The sequence below is a fragment of the Cupressus sempervirens genome, chromosome 6, assembly GCF_028749045.1.
Source record: "Cupressus sempervirens isolate cs-2001-9-10 chromosome 6, ASM2874904v1, whole genome shotgun sequence".
Taxonomy (NCBI): domain Eukaryota; kingdom Viridiplantae; phylum Streptophyta; class Pinopsida; order Cupressales; family Cupressaceae; genus Cupressus; species Cupressus sempervirens.
Genome location: NC_143123.1, coordinates 92,574,871 through 92,585,519, shown reverse-complemented (window position 1 = coordinate 92,585,519; position 10,649 = coordinate 92,574,871).

Here is a 10,649-nt window from a genome sequence, read left to right as displayed (position 1 = left end):
GTTTCTTTAACAGTATCTTTTTAGGGTTTTCAAAACAATTAATTTGATTGGAATTGGATTTTGTTCCTATAGATTTTTAATATAATCATAAATATTCACGCCCCCTCACCCCCTCTATGTTTTTTTTTTGTTCATTTGGTAAGAGGCTGAAGCCAAGATTAATTACTGTATTGTGATTAATTATCATTATTTATTAAGCTTGATTAGGCTGGAACCCAAGACCTCCAAATTAAGAGACTTACAATTTACTGTTGTGTTGTAGGCTATTGCCTCGATATGTGTGGTTATTCAAATGTATATTTTTTATTTTATTTTTGATTGATCTGCATTTCACGAGGATTAATTCACAAGAACATATTTCTTTTAATTATGAATGATCTACTTAACACATTAAATCTATGTAATATTCAAATAAAAAACTTTACTAGTAGACACTAAGTCTAAGATTCTTCTAGTTTAAGCATGTTTGACAATGAGATTTACTTAGAATTAGTCTCGCTAAAATTTATTGGTGGCTCCTAACTGACAAGAACCATGGGATCTAACTTTTATGATCCCTTGCTCCAGTTTTATGAGATGGGCAAACCCAAAATATGTTTAGATTGGGGATAATCTTTTGGTGTAGCTCTGAGAATTTTGTATGCACCAACTTGACCAAAACTACTAAGGCAAAAGATATCATGGGCAATAATGGCACATCTAATTTGCTGATCCACAAGGGCATAATGATTTCAATCATCATATCATTGATGAATATGGGCCCCAGGGCTTCTTTGTCACCAAACCATTGTATGAGAAGAACCCTTTAATTGTAGAGCACCACATATTTACTTGCTTACACTCCATTATCTTCATAAACTTCAAGTGTATGATGAAATATAATCGTACACTTGAAGTTTATGAAGATAATGGAGTTTTGTGTAACTAGGTGGGATTGTGGTGCTCTACAATGAAAGGAATGTGTTTATACAATGGTTTGGCGACACTCCTATTCATCAAGGATCTGATGGTTGAAATCATCTTATTAACACAATTACAACACTTTATTTTTGATTTGGAAGGATGATTGCTCTAGGTGCATATGCAGAGAGCCTATACAAAATTTAAAGTATTATAGACTTGGACACTCTTGATTTTTGACACAAGACTCTTAACACTTGATGTCACTAATCAGCTCACATGGTTGTATTTATAGAGTTGGTAAGGAGCTAGATTATGAGGGATAAGGATATGAAATAAGAATGAAAATGAGATTGGAGAAGGATAAGGATGCATGGATAGGGATAAGATTATTAGGGCAAGTGGCAATTGGACAAGGACAAAGGATATTTTGGTGAGATGATAAGATAAAATAAGGAAGGTGAGAGCATTGTGATAACTGACATGTGAAAAATGATAAGTTGTCAAAGTGGGAAAGGTAGGTGATAAATGTTAATTATGATGTGTAGGCATCCTAATTTTCTTACTATTAGGAAACATCCTATTTTCCATCAACTACACTTTTTCACCTTTTTACTATAACCATAAAGAGAGAACAACCCACTTAACACCAAGTGGGTACATGGATATTGTCTATGACATAGATAGACCCTTGTGCTAGCCTACATTATGCTAAATCTATATTTTTTAATTAGCAAGGAGGAATAGGCAACCAATCCTTACCTTTTGAAATATTAAGAATTTTGTGACTGCATTAGTCAATATCATAACCATACTTATGAGAATCATAGAAAAAGGCTCTGGGTGGTTCATTATGAATTTCATGATCCTTGGGATTAAGATCATCTCACAAATAGAGATATTTTGCAGTTCAATGTTCCTATTTAATACATTGCCCATATGGATGATTATAATTGTATAGTTTAAGTTTGTAAAGATAATGGAGTGTGTGTGACTAGGTGGGAATGCATTGCTCTACAATGAAAGTGATCTGTTGATATAGTGGATTGGTGAGAAAGAAGTGTTGGGACCCACATTCATCAATGATCTAACAGTAGAAATCATCATGCCCTCGTGGATCAAGAAACAAAACGTGTTTGTATTTCCCATGATATCTCATCTCCAAGTAGTCTTGGTCTAGAGTTGGTGCATGAAAAGATTACCGTGGACCCAAATTTTTTTGGGCTTTCCATCTCAATAAATTGGGGATTGTAGGGGATCATAAAAGTTAGTTCCCATTGTTCTTTTCAATTAGGAGCTACCAATTCCTTAGACAGGGGTCATGATAAATTTGCCTTCTTAGTCTCTAGAAGGTTCTTTCGGATGAAGCCCTTTGTTTGAAGAATTCTTTTAGGATTGTTTGGCAGTGGGAATATGAGTGGAATAGGCATATGTAAATTCTTAAAATTTCAAATTCTCCATTTGGGTGCAGCAAAATGGAATTGTGAATAGGAATACGTATTCCAATTTTGGCCCAAAAATGAGCATTTGCAATTCCACCTAAATAGGTGGAATTGGAATACATATTCCTATTCTAGTTTTATTTATTTTAGAAAATTTAAATTTTTGGCTCCATGAATTCCCCATCAAATTCTGACTGAACTAGACAAGAATAGGAATACATATTCTTTTTTTTTAATTCTAGAATACACATTCCTATTCCCATATTCTTATTCCTGTTGCCAAATGGACCCTTAGAACTGAATTAAATCCCAATACTTCTTTTCTTCGACTACATTGAGGTCATCGACCTGCATATTAGTATGCAAATTGTGAACACAAGGCTCCATCACCATTATGCAATATTTTTCTTCAAAGTAGCACCTTTATCAGGGGAAGGCCAACCAATAGATTCTGCTTGCCTAGGTAATGAACACAATAAAGTTCTAAGGTGTTTAAACACTGTGCCATATGAAGGAATATGTTGTGAACCACTTTATTCTTTTACCCATTGAAGATTCTCTTTATATTTTGTAGACATGCTCTCAAAACAAACTTTTGATTAACCAAAAATAAATGGAATGCTTTAAATGTATTAGTCACATCACAAATTTCTTTATGGGTATTATGGTAATTCGATTCACTTTCTTCAAAAAATGTATCTAATAATTTTTGCTTTTCATGAGGACTTCTCCCCAAGAGGAATCACTTGCATCGGTTCAACAATTTTATATGTTCAACATGATATTTAGGATCATGAAAATATACTAAAATGTCATCTATGCAAGGGATAAAAAATTTAAAATACGAGCGAAATAGATCATCCATGGCATGCTGAAAGATAGATGGTAGTTTTGATTCCAAGTGGGAGAACCGTCCACTGATAGAGCTCTTGCGGTGCAGAGAAAGTGGTCTTGAAGTGATCAGATTCCTTTAATTTTATCTGCCAACCTTTCAACAAGTCAAATTTTGAATAGATGTTAGCACCAAAAATACGTTGCCATATATGTTCTTTGAAAGGGAGAGGATATTGCATGCACGTGTTTATAATTAACCACTAACATTTTTTCTGTAAGTTAATTACCCTGTTAATCTCTTTTTGGGACATACATAGTGTGGCATGAAAATGACCATGATGATGTCTTGACGAGGCTTGATTAGGCATTTGGATAATAAATCTACTATCTCCCTTTTGCACATCTCATGTTCTAATCTACTTAGGTGAAAGTAATTGGCGTGTCCTCGCTGCTTGATTTCCTTACCACTGGCATATGTCTTCAAGGGCAGAGAGCATTCAAGATTTCTTTTAAGCTTTGTGAGATCTTTGGAGAATATATTTTCCTTCGCATTTTTTAGATTTCATGGAATTGAGACTCGAATGAATCAATTTGTTTAGTAAACTAAATACGCATATCAGGTGCTTCTATTGAAACAATTCAGTTTCTTTTGTAGTGCTACATTTGAATTGAGTAAGTGGAGGCGTAAAAACTCGTTTAAAATGGAAAAAATCTTTAGTCGTAGTGAATGGTTCCCACGTAGCCAAATTGTGTCTACCAATTAGGCCATCATACCCATCAAATTCAAATTACATAAAATTGACATGTTCAAAATAATATGTGGAGAGGGAAATAAATATTGTAGAAAGCAAAGAAGATTTGCGATTACCACTGCCAAAAAAAATCTTACTTTGGGCATAACAAAAAGAAACCAAAGAGAAACCATGGAGAAACCCAAACAATGGGTTCTGCAGATCAGAGGCCCAACTTCTTCTATTTATAAACAAATACATAATAAACTATACATAGACTAAAGTATAAAGTTAGCTGGAGAATTCATGGCGAGTAGTTGAGATGGACTATGGAAGATACGGATAGCCTACATTGAACATGTGGAGAAAACTTATCCATAGTCTGTGTTGTTGCTTGGGATAATTAATTATGCCAAAGGGGTCCCTTTACTGGAGTTCCAAAACTTCATTATGCCAATCAATGGTTGAAAATGCTCATTCGACAATGCAAGACGATTGAAACTTTGTCAGCCCTCAATTTTCATTCATTGTCAGCCATCCATTTTTCCTTCACTGTGTGATCTGCATCGTTCAAAGGTACCACCTCTAACCGTCCAACCAGGAGGGACTATTGGACGTGGGTTTGAAATCGTTCTATTCCACCGAAATACAAACAAAGTGGAATATTGAACGGCTCGTTGACTTCAAAAGTTATCCCAGGAAATCGCACTGTCTCTGCTGGTTTGTTGTCACGTTCTAACAATTTCTGTTCACTGCAGTGGCTTCTACAAACCATTTTGTTCTTCTTCTCTATGATTGTTCCGTGGTTGTGCCATGTGGCCATCGTTCAAAGCTCATGAATGTGGGAGAAGTAGTAAAGTTGGACTCTTTCGGCAAAGATTTAGGTGAATCTTCACCACCGTTGAAGATTTTTAAAAGAAGGGGACATGCCTAATACTAGAATCTTAATTACGTTAGTAATGGAGTTTGTAGAGTTTGTATCGGCATGCAAGTAGGTTAAACTACAATTTTCAGTGACTTCATTTTCACCTTGACTGGCAATGCTTTCTCCACATTTTACTACAGCTACGACACGATTTGCACAAAGTGTTCTCCTCTCCCTGTCTGTCATGACCGTGTTTAGTGAAGTCAGAGCTCTAAACAAATGTTTGATCTCCATCAATACAACAATCTATAAAGGTATTATTGCAATCTCCGTATGTTTCATTCCTAGAGTTTGGCATTGCAAACACAACATTTTCATCAGGTAATCTACTCTGAATTTCAATTATGTTCGATTCTACATGGCTCAAAAGCTGTATTACCTAAGGAATGTTATAATTCAATGTGGTGTTTACTTCTATGCGTAGTTGCTGCTGAATGTTTGATGGCACATGGACATCAATTCATATTGATACGAAGTTCACTTTTGTCTGAGTAAAGCTTTGAATCTTTTTGAGCGTATCTATGTGGAAGAAATCGTAATGCCTTTTCTTAACATATTTTCTTCATACTGGTCTTCATTGAAGATATCTATGTGCATTCATAGCATTTTGCTTCTTCCAGGTCTCAGAAATCATCATTGCATAGTCCAGACTTTCCATCGTTGATTCATTGTTTAACTTCCCTCATTGTATACACTCGTCCCTTCATGTTGAATCTATTCTGAACATGGTTGAACACCTTTTTTTACTCAATAGTCATCGGGATTTTACAATAATTACTACAAGTGCATGAAATGATGATTTGTACACACAGAATTTTCTATTACATGCCAGGCTCGTCTTTTATTTTGCACGAGGTGAATTTGGGTTTTTTGTATTTGCTGATAAGGCTTCATCACTATTACTTCTAAACAAAATAAGTACAATTTTTAGTTTATAAATTAGATATTGTTTTCATTTTTCTCAATATTTTTGTGTTAGTTGGCTTACTTTCTCTTGGAAAACATTTCTATGATCCTTTTTGTTTATTTTTCCAACTCAAAAAGTAAGGCTGGTTTCTAATGTAAGTTCAAACAGTCTAATCTGCAACTGAATGGTAGCCTTTAAACCAAAAAACATAGTATGCACTGTTAGTAGTTGTAGATTTGGTGTATGAGATAGAAATGTAGATTGATACAAAAAATTAGCTAATGTTCTTTTACAGTTTTGTCTCAAGTTAACCCATTGAATGAGATAGCCCAGGTGAAGCACCTTTCTTAGTTCTTTTAAGTGATGGGTATCCCTTATGTCAAATTTACATTGGCCTTACATTGGGCTTCATTTAGAGCTTACACTATCAATTCTAAGTTGGACATTGAATTTTACTCCACAAAACGCTTTATCATGGATCTCGGAATTTCTTTTTACTTTGGGTATTTTCTCTCTTGAATCTTTTCTTGAACTTACAGGGTGTATGGTGGGATGAGACATATCACACACAATAAGCTTGGATACAATATTTAATTTAATTCAACACTCCAAGTTTGTTAAAATTTGACCCCTCAATTTCATTATGAAATAAACCGATATGTTTCTAGCTCTTCCCATTGGTGCAGGCTTTTAAAATTATTACTTTTCAAGTTGATTTCCTTAATTTTTGTTATTTATCTTTGCAATTAATTTAAGTCAAATGATTAGTCTCACTTTTAGACCCACTTCAATCATTCTCTTCAATTTAACATCTAAAAATTTCATGACAGAATTTGCCTTGGAAGTTGTATAATTCATAGTATCAAGCTCTTAATGCAATGTTTTTGTACTTCTACTTGGATTTCACCATGTCATTTGTTTATATAATCAATGTGCCTCTCATACCTCTCTTCTCGTTCAATAGAATATTTATGATAACTTTATTTGGGATTTGCGATAAATAGTGTGGTAAACTATTTGATTGATGCTCCATACCAAATAAGTTATAGTTACCTAAAACATCAATCTAGACCATCTTGCATCCATCTCTTCAGGCTGTTCAAGCCATAAAACAGTCATTGCCATTTTCATTTTTCTTAATTAGTGTACTTTCATTTGTTCGATTATATGGAATCACATTTTATATTTGAAATGTCATTTCTTAACAAAGTAATAATATAACATATTTATCTTCGGCATCCTTATTGCAACCTTAGGTGCAATCGCTAGTTTAACATTGCTTACATCCTCCCATAATTTAATTATCCAATTGTCTTGGAAATCCCCCCCCCCCCCCAATCTAGAAACCATGGGCCCTGGCATAAAGCCTTGTTAGGTACCCATTTACAATCAGTTATCAAGTATCACCATTCACATTGTTTCCCCAATATCACAATCATTTTAGGTTTTTATGGATTACCCATAATTGATGCAATATCAAAGTGGTTTCAATTTCACCACAAACTCACAAACATTACACAAGTGATTTCGAGATCATCACAAACTTCACACTAAAGTAGTTTTAGCTCACCACAAACCTAACTCAAATGATTTCAAAATCATTATAATATTCAAACACTCAAGTGGTTTAGGATTGCCACAAACCAAGCACACATTGGTTCTAATGATCACAAATCATCATCATAGAGAAACCATCACCACTCTAGGCCTTTCTCCTTTTGTACCTGCATCAAAGTTGATTATTGAGTCCATATAAGAAGAAATCCATCTACACAGATTCATGGGTACCCAACCACTGTACTCATTAGTTCTATAGGAATTCTTTTAGATACATGGCTCATTAATATGTTAAACACAAACCTTTGGGGTGTCGGGTACAATCGATAATGCACCTGATACATTCACATAGCCCATTAACAATCATCACTAATTCAATCTTCAATACTTGGTTGGGGGATATCAATGCAACAAGCTCCTATTACATGACCACTATCAAGAACATCACAACCTTCAGAACTAGATAGACTCATTGTAATGCCCCCATCTTTTTAGTCTTTTAATGGAGTTCTTAGCCTTTACATTCTTTGAAGGCTAAGTGGAGGAATAAAGAGAAATCAATTAAATTATTTTTTAATAAAATCATTAAATAAATTAAAATTAAAAGGTGACTTTATATTTAATTAATTTAATTAAAGTGACTAAATTTAAATAAATAAATTAAAAGAATCTTGTAGAAGAAGGAATTAAATATTATTTTATTTCTTTTAGAAGGAGTTCCATCTATTGGAGGAAAAAGTGGAACTATATCTTTTATCCCACATTGCTTGTGAAAAGTGGGTCAACTCTATGAAGTGGAAATAAAAGGAGAGTTGGTGGCAATTGTTCAACATGTTAAATATGAGAAGAAAATTGATGTGTGAAATGCAGATCCGTTCTTGGCATTAGAGGACATCTATCCTCTCTTGTGACATTCTAGCATCATTCCCTTGGGGTTTGGCCTTTGTAATCCATTGTTATCAACTTCATTATCAGGCAAATTGGGCACGTTTCTAGCTACAGGTAGATTGGGTGTGTTTCTAGCTACAGGAAGATTTGATGTTTTGCTCATATCTTCTTCGTTACTCATCCAACATTTATGCTACCTTGAGGGAATGATTATATAAAGATATTGGACTATTTGAGAGACAAAATATTGTAGCAACACTATTCACGCAGGTACTATTCATGTGATACTATTCACATAGTAACTATTCGTGTCATTGTAGCAACGAGTTTAAATAACATTTGCTAGAGCATTATGTCAATAATATTGGAGCAATTAGTGAGTTGATAATCTCTCTTGTATTTGATTTTATTAAATTGTGAAAATAACATCTTATCAGTAGTTGTTTAGTTTTTGGGCATGTAAGGGTGTCCATTAGAGTGGTATTAGAGCCTAGTTGTCCTATCATGCTGTGGAAGCATTAGAAGAACTTTGGAACAATAAGGGAGAGGGAAAAGTATTTGACAAAATGTCAAATAGCTGAAAAACTAGTTTAAGGAAGTTTGTTTGAGAATACGACAGGGGACTTATAACTTTCACAATACCAGAGTAACACAAAATAGGATTTCAGACTTGCAAAGCAAACAATCTAGCTCATCCTGTAGGTGGACATGGAATCCAATCATACAAGCATAGATGAGACATTCTTTGATCAGGACAACAATATGGGTGACCGAGATGACAAGAATACAAGTCTAGATTAGTGGGGAGGTAATGTTCAGATAGTTACTTGATACATTAGAGTAGGGGCAGTGTATGCAACAGTAGTAGAATAAGTGAATGGACATGATGCTGTAGCTTATGGCTAGACAGATGGGCCTCAGTGTTAATCCAAGTGATGTCAACAATGAAAACAATAACAATGGGGGAATTGATAATGGTGAAGGCCGAGGCAACAATAATGGTCATGAGAATAACTTTAATGGTAATAATAATGGACATGGAAACAATGCGAATGAGGTTGATAACTTTAGACACATTGCATGCCTAGCTCAGACAGTGATCTGGAGACCCCTTCTACCCACCTTAACACCTAGAGATCTAGTTCAACAATTAAACGAACCCCATATTACCAAGTTATAGGACTAGTTTACTGGGAGGCTAGTGGACCAGAGTTTCAGGTGGATATTTCTCTCAGAGATTATATGGACTTGAGGATGAGACACATGCGTAGTGTGGGATGGAGGAATCAAAACTTTGAGCCAAGAAATAAAGTTGGAAAAATTTCTTTACCTTATTTTGATGCTTCAGAGAAGATGACTACATGAGATTGGGTGCAGGAGATAGACACATACTTGTAGTTGAATCCTATGCCTAAGGAGGAGGCTATCAAGTTTGCAACTGTTCATTCGGATGGTCCAGTGCATGAGTGGTGGCACCATGGCATGGTAACCTTTGGGCATAATCATATCACATCTTATGAGGAATTCATTGAGAGACTTGTAGAGAGATTTGATACCAAAGATCTTGAGTTACAATTTAAGGACTTGGCATAGCTCAAGCAGTGGGGATCAGTTGAGACATATATCAATGAATTTTAGAGGTTAGTTGTTTTGGTGACAAATATTTCAGAGAGAAGATTAGTAGTGTTGTTTATGGACAAACTTTCAGATCCCTTGAGGGGTTGGGTCAACGGACATGACTCGACTACATTACATGAGGCTACTAAGAAGGCTCATGACTTAGTACATTCTTCTTTTAGGAGAAGATTTCAGCATAGGGATTCACATATGAAGAAGGATAAGGAGAAGGGGAAAAAATATTTTGACAAGGATGCTCAACCAAAAAGGGATCATAGGTTGGACAATGACATCTTGAATGAGTTGAAGAGGAAGAAGCTATGTTTTCATTGCATATAGCCTTGGGACTTATCTCATAAGTGCCCTCTCAAGGCTAAGGAAAATCAAATGGGTTATTTCTCAACAGAGGAGTCACAGTCAGAGAGGGACGATCAACACTTAGATTTAGATGAGTGTAGCACTACAGAGGAGAGAAACATTCCTGAGGATGAGAAGTCATTGGCACATTTAAGGTTAGGCGTACTATCCAAGGGCATAAAGTGATCTCACTTATTGACATTGGGGCTACACATAATTTCATAAATGCATAATTGGTAGCCAAGAGAGGTTTACAGACTGAGGAGCATGTTAGGTTAATATTCATGGTGGCTAACGGTGACAAATTATTATGCACTTAGAAGATATCTAATCTTCAGATTAAGTTTGGAGATGGATATTAGTTGTAGGATGAGTTCTATGTAGTAGATATGGGAGATTATGATGTCATCCTTGACATGACATGGATGGCCTCACTAGTTGAGTTCATACTTAACCTAGCAAAATTGGAGATGAGATTTCAACATGAGGGA